We start from the raw sequence: 20,055 nt of genomic DNA, 5'->3' as shown, positions 1-20,055 counted from the left end.
TGCTTCACTTAGTTTGTGCTTTCCAGAAAGCTACCGAGAAAGTCTGTATTTTATCCCCCCTCCCAGCCACTGACACTGAGATCATGTTGCTTTGGTTCACGTTCTCTGCACATACTTTTTTCTACGGCTATCCTGAGCTCATCAGAAGATTCAGAGGTCCTTTGGTTGAAGGCCAAATGCAAGTGGAAAGGATAACTCATCATCAGAATTCTTTTAATTCCAGGATAATAAAGGAGCATAGAATGGTGTATTTTCATGTTAAATTAATATCTTCCATGTTGTTTTAGTAATCAGAAGAGCACAGTAATAAATCAGTTAAAAAACATCTTTGGACAAATCCAGAGATGCAAAATCAAATGATTTTCTGGATTTGTGCCGCAACCTGTTTTTAGGTGACTTGCTTATCCATGGATGAGTGGTTGTCCTAGATGGAAATCTCATTGCTTATCTTCAGCCTTTGCAAAACTTGTCACCTTCTCTTAGGAAGGTGTTTTCAAGGATAAAATGAACGCACCTCTGGAATTTCCTGATGCTCTTCATTAGCTACAGAAGGGGCACAGGTACTTGGCTTTCACTAAACACCTAACTGAAATATCTATGAAGTGACTTTAGACTTTGGCAGGCATTGGTAACATTGGCTACTGGACACAGATGTGACACGGCGCTTCAATGTGCCTCTTGAATTCAGACTTTTTTTACTGTCAACATTTATTTAAGGACTCTTGTTTGAAAAGACAATTAACCACAAAATTAGGAGGAAACAATACAGTAGCCAATGATCTTCTCTCATCAGTTCTTTGATCCTGTGACTAAGCTTGTTATTTGTGCTGAGCTTTTGCTGTGAACTTCAGTGACGGAGAAGCATTTGCTGTGGTAACTGCTATGTAAAATCTGTAGCTCCTTTTGCACTTTGGGATAAGTCAGACCTCTGCCAGGTCTGTGCTTTTTGTATGCAGTGATCTATCGCAGACCACAGCATAATTTGATTAATGCTGCATTTCGGTTTAACGTGTCCACCAGCAGTTCACATCAAACCTGTTCCATCAGTTGGTTGCAAAGTGCTCATCGATAAATCCTAGCCTAGTGGCTCCTTTAAAAAGTAGAAAAGCATCTGGATTTGGGGCTCAGTTGTACATTTAAGCTACCACCTATGGAAGGGAGAGCAGTAGGTGAAGGCACTGCACCATAAGGAGGGCTGAGTGCGCTCTAGCCGATAGTGAGATTCCCCCAGGAGGTCTGGGATAGCACAGGTGACAGTGCCCTTGGGAACTGCAAGCTTGGATAGAGACAGGGGTGTGTGTAGAGAGGGGGTGGGCCCTGCCATCTGGCTTTTTTGTGCAAATACACACATCCAGGACCCATATGGGCTGCAAGTAAATGTGACCTTTCAAGGTGCAATTCAATTGCTCTCATTATGATTATTGCATCGGTGGCTGTTATACTCAATTTGTCTGCTTTTCTGCTTGTTACTGTCTTCTCAATTTTTCCCCGCTGTTTTTCTCTTTGGCTAGATGGCTGTTGAGAGTATTCAGTTCCACTTAGTTTTGATTTCAGTGAAATACTTTTTGACGTACAGAAAAAGCTAGGTTGAGGATTTTGTTCTCTGTCCTTTTTCAGAGGTATGTGCATTTGCTCGCATGCTACTGTGTGGACTACGTACAGGCTTTGCTCCTCAAGAGAGAGGGAGGAATATTGTTTTGATCACCAGACACTTTACAATGTCATAATCTCTTTGTGCAACATATTCAAAATTTAACAGTAAGAAAAATTAGGGTATGTGTAGGATGGATTATACACCACCACTCTTTGGTGGATATCTGCTAATATGTTCATGGTATGTGTCTCAAAATTTTCAACAAAATATGATATAGATTAAAAAATGGCTTTTTGATAAATTAGCTGGTGGTGTCTGGTGTTCTACCATTGGAACAAGCCATTTTTAAAAAGGCAAAAATTAGATTGTGGAACCTGTTGCAAAGGAAAATGGTCAAGAAAAGAGCTGAGTTATAAAAAGCACAGTGTATTAGCACAGACTGCTCCTGTTGGGAAGGTATTCTTGACCTGATATCTATAATTACTGCAACAATAAGTAGAAGCTTACCTTCCTTCTTCTCCCTCCAAGCGAAGCAAAAGTATTATTTCCACCTACCAATATGCCAGAGCATTTTTTTTTTACTTAGATATTTTTTTCTATTCACTGGTCTTGGCCCCGTTTAAATGCCATCTAATAAAACCCAGAATGGTCAGGTAGATTCTTCTTTAATTTATCAAAGCCCATCTGGCAAGCTTTAGGTCAGGTCACTTGTTTGCTTTCAGTCCCTGCCTTAATCTCCAGGTTCCTCATTATTTACCTGGACTCTTCTGTGTATAAAACTAGGTTTTAAAAATGTGCAGCTCCAGCCACAAGGATTATGCCACTTTTATCACCTGTTCTCTCAGTCCAACCCTCATCTAGAGCACAGTGACACCACCAGCAACTTAGAAAAGGTCTTTTTCCTGATCTTTTTGTATTCTCAGTTACCATTTACCTAGGAAGGACAGAAAATGCTATGGGAAAATGGAAAGGAAACTCATTTCCAAGATTTCACAGACCATTTTGTCTTGTAAGGAAAAAAGTATAACTTGGGTTAATTGGAAAATAAGACACAAGTCTTAGCAAGGTATGTCATTTTGATAACCTGAAGCTATTCAGCATTGTGGGATGTGTCTCCTTCAGCCTACCAAGATGTTTTTGGCAAATGGCACATTAGTTGACATTGCAGAGGAGAAAGGGTTCTCTGTTCACTATTTGACTGGTTCCACACTGGCTCTTGCAGGCCAGCTGGAAGCATGCTTCATCCTCAGCATGTGCCAGGTAGCAAACACCATGGTTTTGGTAGCGAGTCAGGTTCATTTGGAGCTATTGCTGCTGAGGAAAGAATATGTCCATGCTTGTCATACTGATCGGAGCTCTCTCTTAACATCAGATGAGCTTAAAGAAAAAACCCGTTTTATTCCGAGAAAACAAAGCTTAGTTTTTTCATCAGAATATTGGTTGCATACATAACTTTTATAACAATGTTAAAGAAGGAAGAACCAATGAAGTGCAAATTTAGATCATGCTTTCTTAACTGATCTCATACATCAGAAATTTAAAGCCTGGCTGTCTGCTTCCCCCTAGTCTAAATCTTCTGTAGTTTCATACTATATCATGAGGCAAAGTGGAATCTGTCTTTCCCTCTTGCATCTCATTAAATTTCCTTCTTCTACCAAACAAGTATGTAATATTAGAAGTTTAATATCTTTATTGATCAGAAGTGACCAGAACTGCATGCACAGAAAAGACTGTTGCTTTGGAAAGTGCAATTAATACTTCCTTGCATCTGTTTCAAGTATTCAACCTGATACCCCTTAGATTCACATTTGTCTTTTCCATGGCCATACTATGTTGGTGGCTCACAGACATACTCTGATTGACTAATGTACCATGTTATACTTTCTTATCAGCTGTTTGCACTGTAAAACTTGAAGCTTTACTAGATAAATTGTTCCTAGTCTCCAAGTGTGTGACCTTGTAACTTCAAAGTATTAAATCTCATCCTATTTCTGTTATTTCAGTTCCATTCAATTATTTCAGTAAATTGCATTCCTCTGTGTCAATGATGTCTCCCAGTTTTTGTCATCAGTTTAATTAGCATACTCCTAATTTTTGCCAAGTTTATTAGTGAAAGCATTAAACAAGATCATTGCCAGCACCCAATGCTTGAATGTCTCAGAAAACCTTTTTCCTTCTCCTTCAGCCCAGTCCATTAACATCCTCTAATTGCCTCTTATCCTCTAACTTACCTTGTAGCTACTGTTCTTTCCTTGTTCTTCTGCTGAACTAAACACTTTGGAAGATCTTCCTAAAACTTTCACTCGTATTTAAATGAGCAAATCTAACATCTAAATCTGCAGTTTCCAGAGAGTGAATGTATGTGACAACAAAGAATTCTCTTCCATATCAGTGACAAAGGAGAAAATGCTTTTCCCTTTATGATATCAAGATTCATAACTAATGACATATGCCATGCAGTGCTCTAGATGACATATGCTTTGAGTAAGAGGGTGGACTACATAAATCCCTGAGGTCCCCTCCAAAAAGAACTGTTTCCACGTTAAAAAATCTGACTTGAGACACAAGGAAAGGAGGATAGCTTTCCTGCTTGGCTATTGCAACAGGCTTTTCAAAGGGGCTGCACAGCCTCCAGCCTTTCTCCAGGCTGGACAAAGCCCTGTGTAAGTTGGTCTGAGCTCAGAGCTGATCCTGCTTTGAACAGAGATTCATGATGGTCCTTCCAACCTGATTTTTCCTATGATCTTATGAACACACATTTTACTTTACTTCATCTATCCAAAAATGATGTACATAGGCTCCAGGTTACCCACACCATCGATAGAGGGAAAGACATTACTATATATACATTCACAGTTGGAATAAATTGTCTACCATTCTTCATGAACTCCATAGAGGAAGCTTATGAGCCCAGCTTAGATTAGCTGTGACATCATAAGGTTAAGGTCCAAAGAATCCTGTCTCAGTGAAGTTACTGTACCATATACTTCACACGTTACTAAGTTAAACATGATGCAAAAGACTGAGTTTGGATTACAATTACATCCATGTAAACCTTCACTAGGATGCCTTGACTGACTCTTTTTGGATAGGTTTTGTTTTTTACTTCCAGAACTGAGGATATGAACAAAAGGAAAGGTCTCTGAATATCTTCAGTTGTTTTTCAGGGTGTTCGCTTGCTGTTTTGTTCTTTTTTTCCCAAATACCATTTGATAAGAGAAACTTCTTTTTCACCACTCCATCTAGAAAGAGCTTTCTGTGTCTACATTTTCAGAGAACATAAAATAAAGCTGCCTGAATTGTTAGGAACAAACCTCATGTTCCTCTCATACACACAAAACAAACCGCCATGTGTATATAACATACCACACTGTCTGCACTCTCTCCCAGCCTATAAATAGTGACTGTGGAGGAAAATGTGGTAAAGTATCACCTAGGGATAGAGGGTTACTGAGATTATGATGCAACGCCTGGAGCTAAAGGCTGAAATTTCTTCATGTAAGACTCAGGCAGTCTTTTTTTCTGTCCTGAGGGCAATATTTCACTCTGCAGCTCCCCTAAACAAAAGGCCAAAGAAATATTACAAAGATTTCTCCTGCGATTTTTTGCCACACAAACATGCATAGCCCACACGGTTTTATTCCGTTTCCTGTTAAACACCAGCTATTAATGAATAATGTGCAGGTTGAATGTGTTTCATATATGTAATAGAAAATAACTAGAACAAAAAGCTCAGGCAGTAAAGTCAAATAAGTAAAACTCAGGAAATGCCACAGTTAAGATTGTTCATGCAACTTGACCTTGACTCTCTTGTGGCTCTGTCCCGGGTTGCAGTTATTGCATGTTATTTTCCAACGGCACATGACACAATTGTGCTATTTCAATCTGCTTCTTTGTGGCCCCACTAAAAAGTATCACATTTCCAAAAGGTCCTACTCCACAGCCTGCTTATTTTCACTTTGAGCCTTCAAGCCTTTTGTCCCTCTTGTCCTCAACTTCTGCCCTTCCTGAAAAATCATATAAAACTAAATAAATGAATAAACCAACCAATGAAAGTAAGGTTAAACTATGCCTTGCAAATTTTTTTACCATGAAATTAGGAGAGCCAGGGGTATTGCTTACTTTAGCATTATTTTGGCCCTCGTGTGAGAAAGCTCTATTTAAAATTAAGTGGAAGGTGGCAATAGAAATCATAAAGATTCCTTCCACAGGTTGCCTTGAAAAGAGCAGTGTTTTCTGTCGGATTGCTGGGGGCTGGCACTGCTTTGAGGTATTCAGAGCTCCAGTAATGAGCGCTGTTTCTATAGTCTATAGAAAAGTAACTCCCAAGGTTACCACAGGTGTTTGCCATAGTAGAGAGAGGAAGGGAACAAGGCATTGAACCACAGCTCAGCACCTCAATTGCAGGACCATCTGCCAATTTTCCCATACTCTTTTCCTTCTAAATTCCTACGTCAAACACTAAGATTACCGTAGGGATAAGTGTGGTATAAATGCCCTGACAAAGCATCTTACACTGCTGGTGGTGTATGATGCTTTATGCATCTCACGTGAAACTACCTCTCACAGATTTTTGAGAACTACACTTCTCTCTCTATTAGTTTTCTTTCTTAGCCTTGTAAACACATATGGAGTGAATGAATTTTACACAGTTATTGCCTGTCAGTTACTACTTTATGTGTCATGAGGTTTATTTGGAAAAGAAAATTAGGGTGCTGCTCCTTCAAGCATTAAGCAGATGTTCAATGCTAGCAGTGAAAGCAGCCCCCCTGAAATCAATTAAATTTTTTCATATGTGGGAGGCTAAACAAACCTGCCTGCATTTGCAGGAACGGAGACCTCTTAGTTAAAAATAATGCATGTATTAGCTACATGTCCAAGATTTCCAGTTAAGACAGCTGGTCCAGAACTAGTCATAGAGATCCTGCTTGCTCTGTTTTTTTTTTTCCCCACTGACCTCCTTATTAAATGTATACTGGAAAAAGGGCAGCAGATAGACCCAGACACAGAAATAGCAATGTTTTATTGTATTTGTCTGTGTATGTTCAGATATCACCAGCATATGGTGGCTCCCCCTCCACAGCCAACCTTCTCTTCCCCCAATCTAATTAAAATTGACTGAGAAGGGAGCTATGAATCTTTCTTCTTTTTTTGGCATCACATATTAAAAGGCGACAGCTCTATCATATCATAGCAGTGAACCTTTGCCTGACGCCTGAATCATACTACATTTCTCCAGGCAGAGAGACCTCTTATTATTCTTACACTTTTGAACAGATGTGGCCACATTTTATAGCACATTGTTGCTCTAATATGTTTAGGAATTTGTGCTGCTTGTACTCTGTTAATGTAATTTTAGAGCTATTTCCGTGTTGAGTTCCTTAGAATGGACTGTAGACCCATTTCAACTGTTCATATTAATGCCTACCAGTAATTTTCAGATTCCTAAAACATATAAATAGTTGCATTTTTTTATTAATTCTTTAAATAAACAAAGAAAGAAAATCTATGCTTTTAAAAAATACCGCATGTGGATCTCCATTCTTCAGAATAACAGTTAATATCACATTTATTTTCTTTCTGATAAGAAATAGGGGCGGAAATGGAGTAGACTCCAAATTTTGCCCCATGATGAGAATCAGACCATATTACTTAAGTGTTTTGTGTCTCAGTTTCCTTGTTTGCAAAGTAGAAATACTAATGAAATTGGTTTATAAACATGGTCCGTATTAAAGTGATGCCCAAATTTCTATTAATACAGGAGAGGAGACTTGCTGAACTCCATCTCAGACCAAATATCCTGAGGGCATCAGTGAAGAGAGAATGTAGGGTCCACTCCACACCTTAGGAAGAGCACAGCACACTGAACAAAGTGCGCTCCTACGCTACCATTTTTGCACTGGATTTTACCTAGAGCATTTCTAATTTCCTTGATCAATGCAGGCGAAGTCCATCTGGGAACATCTTCTCCTCCCCTCATGCCATGACATGCCTGAAGTCTCTGATGGTAGAATTTTTTTCTAGACTAATGGTTGTCATTGAAGTCACACCTTGGCTTATGGCAGTGACAAGGGCTTTGCAAGTCCCCCTGCCTTTGTACCAGGGAGCCAGACAGCATACACTTCCTTAAACCTTTGTATTCGAAATGAGGACAGAAAAAGTGTGGGCACACCCCCACACATCTCTCTGCAAACCTCAGCTCCTTCGACAACAAGATGCACTTTCTAATTTTTCATGAACAGCAAGTTTCAGGTCCTGAATTGCAATTGCAGATGTAGAAATAATTGCAACAACAACAACCACAAAAACCCCACCAAACCAAATCAAAATTGAAAAAAAAAAAAGAAAAAGAAAAAGAAAGACCATTGTCTTTTTCATGCAGGCTTATAAACCTCTACTTAAGCTAAAAAATTATAGCAGAAGTGAGTCCTCTTAAATTGAGCACAATTTTCCTCAGCTATTCATTTGCATTAGACTGCAGTAAGAAACTGATGGTATAATTTGACTATTTAGGTTAAATGTTGTTTAATGCCGTTAAAATGAAGGAGGTAGGGAAAGAAGGATTTTGGAAGGGAAGGGGTCAGAAAACAATGGAAAAAACCTGATTAATATTGTCATGAATAAACAGCTTCCTTCAGGGGACAACAAACTGGTTTGACGTACTGTGCATACCAGAAGCTGAAAAGATTTGCGGAGCTTGGGAATTCATTTGCTGCTTTTTGTAGAGTAATTTTTATTTTCTTCCTCTCTCGAACCCCTGGTCAGGAAAACAAGCGAGTCCACGGGTTTAGAAACCGAGATGCTACCTGCTGAAGTAATTAATACAGTAGTGTTTGTTAAATTTTTAATGCGGAGAAGAAAAGCTTGCCTAAAACGCCAAGAACATCTCTGTGTATTTACATTTATCTTAATCTGTTCCCTCACAGTTAGTCTACCAAAAATCAGGGCCTGATTCTGTACAACATACAAAACAAGAAAATAGCACACACTTATGCAAAACGTTGCCAATTAGGTGGCAAGGACTAAATATGAAGCTCACTCAGTAGATGATCCTACTTTGGAGACACCTGAAGTCCTTCCTCAGAGGTCTCAGTGTACAAGCTTGTACAGAATCAGGCCCAGATAGCTGAATTAAAGTGTTAGAACAGCAACTTTAGTTTCTTTGGCTTCTTGGCCTTATTTTCTTATTTATTCATTGACATATTGTCATGGGCTTTTATTGAGGGGTTCGGGCAATATCAGACCAGACTTCTTACTTCTCAGCAATGACAAAACTCGTAGCAGTGAAAAATGAAATATTTCCCTGCTTTTACTTTATTTTTCTTTCTCTTTTTGTATTTCCCTCTAGGTGATGAAAAGGGAAGCTTTGAAATGAAACAAACTTCCTCCAAGCCAGGACGATGCAGAAGCTGATATACATCCTTAAGCAGATTACTGAACCACTGGGTCAAATTTCAAGCCTACCGTGTAAGGTGGTGACCTTTCCAGGGCTTCCACCTTGCAGTCTTATCCCAGACATGCCCTCTGCAACTAGCTTGTCCTCCTTGTACCTAAAAATTTTTATTCAAACCATTACCCATTAAAGATAAAAATGAAAAGGGAAAATCAAAGTGAAATGGAAAGGAAAGATTTATTCTTGTGAAGTGGCTAATGTGATTAGTTTTATTGCAAAGAAGAGCTGGTGAAGCTGCAGTTTTGATCTCTCTCTAGCTTGGGAGCTGTAGCCATGTTGTACAGCATGCTTTAAGATCTCAGTGCTCTGGGCAAGGGGACCAACCCTTTGAAGTGTTTGGGGTTTTTTTTTTCCTCTCCCTCTCCTTTTTTCCTTGGGTGGACAAGAAAACCAGAGAATATGTTTAAACAGCCTAGATTTTTTCATAGTCTATGATCTCTGGGTAGGGATAATCCTCATGGTTTGCATTGTGACCACCAGCATCAGGACTGTTTGTTTTGAGCTGTTGGCTTTCCTCTGAATGTAGTGATAATAGTCCCTTAAGTCCCAAAGTGCTTTGTAGAGGTAAAAGGGCAAGGCCTGTTTCACAAATGGGATGTGTGAGGTACAGGGAGGTTAAGAGACCTTTTCATTTACTGCAGCGAGCCAGTAATGGGGCTAGGAATATTCACTGTGTCTCCAGGCTCCCGTCCACTTATTTTGGAAATGAAGTACAAAAGTAGAAAGTACAAAGAAAACAATAGAATCATAAAATAGCCCTGCCACCACCACGACCTCCATCACCAACGTTAAGCAATGTATAAGTTTTCTTTAGGAGCTGGAGCAACTTCCACTGGTCCTACCCCGTGCAGAATAAAAACATTTTTTTCCCTATTGTTCCCTGGAGTGCTGTTTGTCATCAGTGTTGCTGAACTTTTCTCTCTGTTTTTCTCAGTGTAATCACAATGGTTGTTGCTTTAAACTGGATTTGAAGGGCTAAAGTCTGTGCTTTGCCAAGTTTGTGCATACAACATTTGCTTGAAGGCAGTGAAATTCTTACAAAGAAAGTTGATAATTGCAGCTTGTAATTAACTAATTAGTCAAGACTTCAGTTATTAGTCAAGAAATCTGCCTTCTTCAAGGTCAGTGCAGGATGGAGTCACGCCATCATTTCCTTCTGTTTATGTACTGTGTGTGGGGAAAGGAAACGAAGGACAGAGACATCTCATCTGACTTGAGGCACTTACAAGGCAGGTTGTTTACATCGGACCTTGCTGTTGAGCATCCTTTTACAGTCATCGGGGAGAAAGAAATACTCCTACAAACAATTCATCTCATCACAGATAGATACCTAAAATATGTACTGTGATGGTCTCTACTGTGAACTCCTGTGACAGCCATTTAAATGACCAACTCAGATGTGGACATCAATACTACCTAAAGTAAAAATTTAGAAGGAAAGTGAAGCCCAACCAAAATTCCTTTATTTACAGAACTTTTTTTCCTAACTTTATTTCTTGGCTTGTCATAAATATTTTTTTTTTGCCTGAGTTTCTGTAAATTCTATCATTGTCTATAGGTTTGGATGGAGAAATAATTACAAGAAAACAAAGTCTGAGGGGAGGAAATGTATGTGCTGAGAAGGCAGTGGATGAGATTTCCCAAGGAATGATAAGCTCTGGTGAATAGTGTGATCTGCAAGAGCTGATACATTCTGGAACCAAGAGGACTATGGTAAAACTGTAAACTTACTTAGATGAGAAAATAAGCATGTGCATATACGTAGCACACAGAAGACCATACAGCTGAGGAGCCATGAAGCTGCTGGGAAAGCTGGTGGGGAATGGTGCAGAATAGTGAATAGATCAGATGGGTAATCCATAGGTGGTGTGATATGATGTACCTGTGCCCTTGACATCTACATAGCCAGAGGCTATGAAAAAATGGACCCTACCTTTAACTCAAATTATGTTTTGATGCAAAAGGTTCCAAGCGTTGTGTAAACTGTTGACAAGGAAATCAATAAGGCAGCATTACACGGTAGACCTGATGATTGTAAACTTTTATTATTACTAACACTCAAGGAAAAAAGGACCGCTGCAACTTAATCATTGCTAATTATTTGCATGACGGTTATCTCCTAGAGATCATACAGGCATGCCATGTCCATATTCACAGTAAGAAATTCTGTACCTTGAAGTATTTATTCAGCCTTATACTAGAATGAGAAATGGGTGCAGAAACAACTTGTCCAACAGAAGACTATAAGCTGTCCTTCCACCAAGCAGTTTAGTGGCTTGTTTGCTGTTTATTACTGTAAATGTGGTCACAGAATCACACAGAATCACAGTATGGTAGGGCTGGAAGGGACCTCTGGAGATCATCTACTCCAACCCCCCTGCCAGAGCAGGGTCACCTAGAGCAGGTTGCACAGGAGTGTGTCCAGGTGGGTTTTGAATGTCTTCAGAGAAGGAGACTCCACCACCTCTCTGGGCAGCCTGTTCCAGTGCTGTTCAAAGTAAAGAAGTTCCTCCTCCCTCTGCTGCAGACGAGAGCTTGGTGGTACATGCTTCCTTCTCTATGTTTTATTTTGCTAACACTTTTTTCTCCTCGAGTCTAACAAAGCGCAAAATATCAAAGTCATAGGTTTATAAGGAAAAAGTTTCATGCAAAACTTCAACATCAGAATGCAAGGTAAATACACCTTACAGAGCCTCTCTGCAGATTAAAAGTTAAAAATAAGGCTATAACTGTATATCCTATTGGTGTTTGCAGCTCACTGTTTCCACCATCAACCTCCTTGTTTTATAGGATTTATAAATCAGCTTTGAAATTTTTCTCCAGGCTAAATTTTGGCATAGCAGGTCACAGCCAAGACTTGGTTTTGCTAAAACTCATTAAAAATGGTTTGATGTTTTAAATTACACTGAAGCAAGAGAGGAAAAATTCTATTTCTGTGGCTTTCAGCATTTCCTCCCCCGCAGTCCCATCCAATTTGAATTAAAATGCATCTGAATAACTGTGTTGTGGTACCAGTTTCTTTTTTTGTGGTGTTGCCATCCAGTCTTTCTGTGGGTAAGACAGCCCCTTTCTAATCTCCAGAATGTGCAGCTCAGCTGCTGAACACAGTTGGGAAAAATTTCTATTTCAGAAGTGGTTTTCCTCTTTGAAAATGTAAAATCTATGGCAACCTAATACCATCTGGGTCCAACTGAAAGCCCGTCTAATTCTCTCTGCTGACCATGCTGGACACTGGAAGAAACAGTGTAAGAACCGAATGTCACCCTTTTGGATAATTTTTTATTTAAATTATGGTATGGGTGACTGGAAAAGGGAATGGCAGATGAAATTAAGAATTGCTAAACACAAAGTAAACCAAGTGGAAAGAGGCAACCATAAATATCTGTTCTCAGTGGAAGGCTCTACACTAATTATTGCCATTCAGAGCAGGGATCTTGGAGACACTGCAGACTGGTACAGCTCTTAGAAGGTGTTTAGAGGCAGAAGGAATCTTAGGGATCGTTAAGATGGGAATGGAGATCCAAACCACCACCACAACTCTATTTAAATCAACATCTGTAGTGTATCCTGTTATCTCAGAATGGGTAATTCCCCTCAGAGGGTGAGTAAAAAAAAACACATGAAGCTGTTGAAGATGGCCAGAGGTGTGTAACAACTTCTGCAATAAGGAAGAATCCTATAAAATAGTCTCTTTAGCTTGGCAACAACTGGGATGGACATGATCAGAGACATAGAAAACAATGAATGACACTGAAAAAGCGAGCAGGGAATCATTATTCTTCCTTTCTTGAAATACACCGAATAGGGGACACACAATTCAATTATCAGGAAAGTAGTTCAAAACAAACAAAGTGAACTACTTTTTCATATGGAGCGTAATTAAATTGCCCCAGAAAGTTGTGGAAATTTGAATGAATTTGCTCAAAAACTCATTAGATTTTTTCAATGGATATATATCAGTTAGGAGCTATTAACTGCAGTGGTAAGTCCTTATACCACTGCCTGCCTGAAGGATTTGCCAGGGAAATGATTTCACTATAAATGTCTCCTTAGTTATACACTTTCCCTAAGGATCTGCCACCGGCCAGTCTCAGAGATAAGGAATTAGCCTACACGCATTTTGTATCTGGCTCTATACAGCTGTTTTTAAGTTCTTTTCTTATTTTATTTTTGTGTTTATAAATTCCAGCAATGGAAAAATGTGTTTGATTAATTAAGGTTTATAGCCTGTGGGAAGGGAAGTCTGTTACAAAAAGCTAAAAACCACATATAAATCTACCAAGGAGTGTTCAGCTTGGAGAGACTATAGAGATGGGGAGGGTCAATTCTGAGCAATAATTGTGATCGGATGTATCCAGTTATGCGTTCACTTAGCCCTCATCCTGCATCTTTGCAAAAGGTTTCTACATTCACACCAAAATCTTCAACCATCCTTGCCACTGGATGGTCAGGATAGTGAGTGTGAACAGCTGGTGTATTTCTGTTACAAAATAAAGGAATATATATATTTATGCAGACTTTAGAAGAAGGATGGGACCCAGGGTCACACATTTCATAACTGATTATTGCTCCTGAAAAACATAACCATTTTATTTATCAGGTATGACAAGGTACTAAATTGGTTTTGCCAGCTTTTGAGACGTTATCATTCTTAATGCCACACCCTCAACAGTCATGCCATTATGGGGAAATCTCAGTTTGCACTGAAGAAAAAGAAATGTAAGGATGAGGGATGAGATTCATCCTGCCTATCATTGAACAGCTAGAAATGGGGTGCTCAGTCTAGGTTTCCTCAGTAGTCAATGAAATAAAAATCAGTGAGTCCTTATAGACTCTGCCTCATGAGGTTATGGGAGGTGCTTTCCATGCAGAGTGACTAAGCTAGATTTCAACTAGACCCCTAACTTTCAGAAATTTGGAGATCTTGGAGATAAAGCCTACCTTAAACTCCAGTTGTTTCCAAAAAAATACCTCTAAAAATTAGCCAGAAAGGGCAAAAATACACTTGAAATCACCAGGCAAAATAGCAAGACATAGAACTCATCATAAGCTTTTTTTTTTTTTTTTTTTTTTAAAGGGTTGAAGCTGTTTAGCTTTGTCAAACATGCATGACCAGCTTTGGGAAGGCATATCAGGAAAAAGAAAATCCCTATAAAAGGAGATGCTCAGAAGTGCTGTGAGTTCTGTAAGCATGATAGTTATGACTACACAGCTTATTATTGCTCTATGAAGTACACATTATCTTTAGTCAACCCAAAGCTGAAAAGATGACAGGTGAAGAGAATTAATTGTTTGTGGCAGTTTGCCTAGTTTTCACAATGTGTTAAGAGATTCTTCTCCCATAGCACAGATTCCTGAAGGCTTTCTTTTTTGAAGCAAAAGTCTTACTGAGACCAGGTTATGAGTTATTTCTTGAGTCCCATCACTTGATTTAAGACATCAGGTTATTTTTTTTTCTTAGAGCACCAAATTGTGTAATGTTTTTGAAATGAAGTTTTTGAAAAATCTCTGCTATTACCTAGAAAGGAATTGCAGTTCTCATAGTAACTGGAGAACAGCCTGAAGAGAAAACCTTACAACAACATGAATGCTCAGAAAATAAATAAAAAAATATCAAACTTATCTGTTCTAGAAACTTCATGCAGTAAGGGCCAAACTTTGGGTTTGTAATACCTTTAGAAAGTGTTTATCTTTCTAAACATCCCCCGTTTATTCTTTTAAATCTTTTTTAATAGTTACAATGTACAACAATTTCTGAAGATTTGGATTAAGTGTGCAGTCAAAATCCCTGCTGTGATTCAGGAGGTCTGACTGTTAAAATGCCTCTCCACAATTTATCATGCTTGAGAGGACTGAAAGAGATGTACTATATCAATACAGTTCTTTAGCTGTGAGAAGTTGTCTCCTGCTTAACTTAATGTACTAAGAGTAGCCGGGTTCAGTAATTTAATCTTCAGAGATATTGAATTTTCATTCTGAAGATTCTGCTTTTTCTTAAAATGAAGAATTGTCTTGAAGAATTGTCTTTAAGGTTTGAAGGGTGTGGGTTTTTTTAAATTTTACTTCCCTTTGAGGAGAAATAGACAAAAAAGCTCCTTTAAGATTCCCACTGAAAATGTATTATATTTTGAAACTGGTCACCATAATTGAAATCAGCAGTTGAATACAATCCTAAAACAAAAAAAGGAGCTGTTTAACCCACCCTTTATATTCTGAGAAATTATATTTTACTTCAGAGGCTTCTTTTTTTTTTCTGATAAATATCTGTAGAGTATATCTAAAACTCAAGAAACATATTTTGTCATCAGAAATTCTCATCAGTTGAAAATTGGTTTGCGCCAGTTCTATGAAACATGTTCCTAAAGAGGAATACTCATACAAGCTTGTTGCCATGGTCTTGGTTTCTTACTTAAGAGCACAAATTCGTGTTGGTTTGGGGGGAAAGAAAAGAAAAAAGAGCCCTCCAAGTTTTATGTAGCCATTGCCAGGTAGTACGCTGGCTGCCTTTAGTCAGATCGTAGTGAAGAGATTTTACCTGTTGGTAACAACAGTGCTTTAAGTCTGTTTGCTTTTGTTCTAAATACTACTGGGCTTTTTTGCCCTAAACCATAGCAAAGTCAAAGTAATGAATTGGTAGACATGAGCATTTTTATGGCCTTTTGTTATTGCAGAGGAGGAAAAAAAATATCTGGCTGTACTGTGTTTAATAGTTGCTGTGCACCGAACCAATAATTATTAAAAGATGCAGTCAAATACCAACATGACCTGAAATGCTTCATTGCATTCTGCTACAGTACCTGCAGCTTGTGCTTTATAAACCATATTCACGAGGATTTAAGTGCTGAGCCCAAGTAATATTTGTGTGAGAGTGTTCCCCAAGGAAAACCCAGACACTGCAGTAAGTGATGTTATCAAACAGTTAGCAGCACTATTGAGCTCACCTATTCAGGATAAACCACTCTCTGTACATGGCGTAAAGAGTTGCAACCTCAAAATTATTCTGCAAGTGCGGGGAATGCCTAGGAGTACAACTGGGCGAATGAAGTGTGTGTCATATAACAGGAAACTAAAATAGCTTCGTATCCCCCAAATGGTTGCATAGCGCCCTACTACTTCATAGTTAAAGAGTGGAGTGTAGTAACAGCTATTTGAGCTGTAACGCAAGCTAATGCCTGACACAGGCGTTAACAATTTTCATTCTTTATGTTATTGGTAGGCACCTAAAGGTTTCCCAGTCGAGTTGTGAATCCTACAAAATTAATACATATCTATTGAGTCTGTGCTGGCCGAGGCCTCTAGAAGCTCTCTGTAGACTACCCAGTGCCTGCAGATCGCGGGCTGAAAATCACAGTTAATTACTCAAACCTGAATAAATTCAGGATGGAAATCAGAATGAAGTTTCTAACTGCAAGAAGATTGCCGTTGTGTGTCAGAGCCTTCCAAGAGAAAGAATGGCAGCATGAATCCTAATTGGATTCCAAGCTTGGCTGATTTATGAATGAGATGATAAAAGCCTTAAGAATTTAATTTTAGGACTGCTTTATAACTATATTTCCTTGTATGTGTCCTCAAAATGTTCCTGTAAGATTGGACAACATGAGAAGCCTTTTAAAATATAGCTGGAATTTTTGAGCATTTAGCAGTCCTAGAAATTATTCTTCAGGCTGCTGAGCATTTCCCTCGGGGAAATTTTAGATAAAACTAGGGAATATGTGCATGGTCACACATTTAGAACTGCTTCATAGTTAAGATTTGTGAATATATGGCAGCAAGCTGGAGCTCCTATACGTCCATGCTGAACATATGGGCATATGCAATAATTGTGATGATTTTGGGAAACATCAGTCACCACACAGATTCCATACATTTGGATGAGCCTACTGTACGTGAGTTGCCCTGCTTTTTCCATAGACTTCTTCAGTATATCCAATACCATACTTTCCATTTCCAGATAACATTCACTAGTTTTATACCCTGAGTTATATGAACAAAGGCAATGATAGGTCTGGCTTAAATCATAAACTACTCACTTGAAGAAAATCAATATATGTTTGGAGAATTAAAAGCAATAGAACTAATGTTTGTTGAGAAATCCCTGCCGACTACATTAGATAGAGTAGATGAACATGGTCTGGTTTTAGTACCTCTTCTGTTTTGAGGTAAAGACAGTTTGTCTTAAATAATCCTCAGCGTAACGTACCTAACCCATGTTATTGCACAAATAAAGTGACTTGAGCATGACACGGCCAGAGTTACCCTCCCTGGCCACACCACCAACTGTAACTTCCTTTAGATACATTAAGAAAAATGTATTTTTGTTCATGTGGATTTGCAATATGTCTTCAACATTAATTACTTTTAAGGACAAATTTAATTAGACAAGCACATTTTTAACATATGTAATACATTCTTTCAAAGCCATCCTTCTGCTGACTTGAGCCCTGCCGCATTTTTAAATTCAAACAGCCTGGGATGTGGCTTTTTGCCTGAATGCTTATTCTATTGAAGGCAATGGCAAAAGTCCAGCTTAGCTGGAGTGCCTTTGCCTGAAAATCACTTGCCTGGGATGTTGATTCCTGTTTTGCAGACAGTTTGTGTCACCTCACAAGGGTCTTTCTGGATAGGTACAATACGCAAACCGTATACTGAAGGTTATGTGGTTAAATTGTTAATGACCATTAAGCTAAGCTCCTGTTTTACAGAGCTAACTTATCTTATTCTTTCACTCACTAAACTGGAGCTGAGGGACACAGAAATGTCACACAAGGCCTAAGCTCCTAGAAAACGTTTGTTACCTTTGAGGCAGACTGGTGCAATGCAGTGCATCGACTCACTTTTAATATTGAGCCAGAAAGAACAAGCCATGTTTTTTAAGTATCATATATTCCTGTTTGGCCTCAAGGCCATATATTTCTGCTTCACCAGATTTAGGTAATTCAGACAACTGTGTCTTCTTCCCTTTCTCCACCTGTCCTAAGCAGTATGCAGAAAGTTATTTCTTCACATTAAAGGGTGTCCCTTCATCCTCGTGGCACTAGCACTAAGAAGAAGGGAAAGTTTCTTCCGTGCAAGATATCCTATAAACTGGTGCTTAAAGCCTGGTGGTGGAAAGACATGGCTTTTTATTCCCTTGGACTGAGGTGGAAATTAAAATTATGTTAGCTGTCTCCTGGGATATTGATCTAAACATTGCTGTCGTTTGAAGGCTGCTGATGTGCACTTTTTGCATGGATGACCTTAGTGATAAGCGTACTCAACCAGAGCCCTCTTGCAGCCAGCAAGGCTTGCTGGATTCCCATGGACAGGAGCTGTGACTTTGTAGCTCGCTGGCTGGGACATTTAGGTAGGGGTAAGGAAAACTGTTTTGTTTCCTTTAAGCTCCTTCTGTGTTTCCTTTCTGCTTCTTTAACCCAATAATTATCTAAGGAAAAGTATATAACCAGGTGATAGAGAAAATAGCAACAAACAGCTGAAGTGGTTTCCTGCTCTTTAGGTCCAAATTGTAATAATGCACAGCTCTGTTGCTGCAGCCCTTGGAGTCACATCCTCAGCCATGCAAGACACAGGTTAAAGTGCAGACAAAACAACGGCTGATATTTCTTCTTGATTTGTCACGTTAATGCCATGACTCTTAATCAGGATGTTAGTGCTCCCCCAGAGTTCATGTAGCTGCATAGGCTCTTTGCTCTCTTGTGTGATATTTAGTCCCTGTTACCTGACAGTTAACAAAGTAGACAGTTATCTAACTTTAAACAGTAGCCCAATGCTGATGGTTGCAGCGCCAAATTCCTCTTGTAATTCAGTGTCTACTCTCTATCAGGGGAAGGTATCGTTTTGTTCCCATGGCACTTTGTGAGGCTGATGGTATCTTGTGAGGAACTGGCCAACTTAGATCAGGTTGCTCAGGGCCTTGCCCAGTTGAATTTTTGAGTATCTTCAAGGAAATTACTCCACCTCTTTGGGCCCTGTGCCAATGCTTATCAACCTTCATGGTGGGAAAAGTCGTCTTCTATCCAATGGAGCAACAACCTTAGTCTTTTGTCTTTTGTCCTTGCACTGTGCACTCTTGAGAAGCGTTTAGCTCTGTTGCACTTAAATCCTCCCACTATGTAGCTGTGGACAACATTAACATTTGCACTAGGACTCTTCTGGTAAAAACTGAGCAAGTCCAATTCCCTCATTCTCTCCTTGACAGTCATATATGATAGATGTTCACCTGACTATAAGATGCCGCATGAATATATAAAAAGAGGGATTTCTGGAGGGCTCTAAACAGGAGGGCTTGTCCCTCCCTCTTTCCCTAGAGCAGGACAACTATTTCTGTACCCTTTCTGACAGATTTGATTTACCTTGTTCTAAAAAATTATCCTGCGGTGGTGGTTTCACTGTCTCCCGAAATGCTGGAGTCCTCCGATCACTCCTGGTCTCAGGCTCCTCTTTCTTCAGATTAACAATTCAGTCAACAACTTGATCACCCTCAGTTCTCCTTTTTGGATTCCCTCCAGCTGGACCATATTTTTCTTCAGCTATGCTGTCCATAACTGGACACAGTGTTCAGTGGAGCAGAAAGGCCTGTTTATGCCTCCCAGAGGGTGTTAGTCTCTGCAAGAGCCTTTCTCATTTTTAAGTCTTTCACTAATCCTGGGGTCCCAGCCAACAGGCAAAGTGTTTGCTTAGGGAACAGCAGGATAAAAATGTGTGTCGAATCCTTGTTTTGGATAAAGGAAAATGTCTACCTTAAGGTTTTAAAGTGTTGGATGAATAGGGATGACCAGGACAACTGTACAGAGGGGTCATTTAACCTAGTATGAATCAGACTTGACTCCCCATTCCACTCAGCCACTGCAAATCTGTCTCCATCTCTGCCTTCTTTCTTCTGGTAGGTACAAGGATATGTTACCCTCCCTTGATGGAAGGAGCTTTAACATACTGAGGTGCAAAATGCGAGGCTGCCACTCAGAGATGGGGTTGTCATGTCAGAAGATCATAAGATTATATTTGTACGGAT

General features: G+C 39.3%; 1 long non-coding RNA gene across 2 annotated transcripts in view; it reads left to right on the top strand.

Annotated features, from left to right (window-relative positions):
• Window positions 1–12,027, top strand: part of LOC134515782 (uncharacterized) — a 78,190-nt gene extending 66,163 nt beyond the window's left edge. For both annotated transcript variants that reach the window (XR_010071112.1, XR_010071113.1), the window contains one exon: window positions 8,943–12,027. This is a non-coding gene — a long non-coding RNA (uncharacterized LOC134515782). The remainder of the gene's footprint in view (window positions 1–8,942) is intronic.
• The last annotated feature ends 8,028 nt before the right edge of the window (window positions 12,028–20,055 follow it).

This window comes from Chroicocephalus ridibundus, chromosome 5, assembly GCF_963924245.1.
Source record: "Chroicocephalus ridibundus chromosome 5, bChrRid1.1, whole genome shotgun sequence".
Classification (NCBI taxonomy): Eukaryota; Metazoa; Chordata; class Aves; order Charadriiformes; family Laridae; genus Chroicocephalus; species Chroicocephalus ridibundus.
Note: the sequence above shows the minus strand (reverse complement) of the source record. Positions and strands in the feature narration are given on the sequence as shown.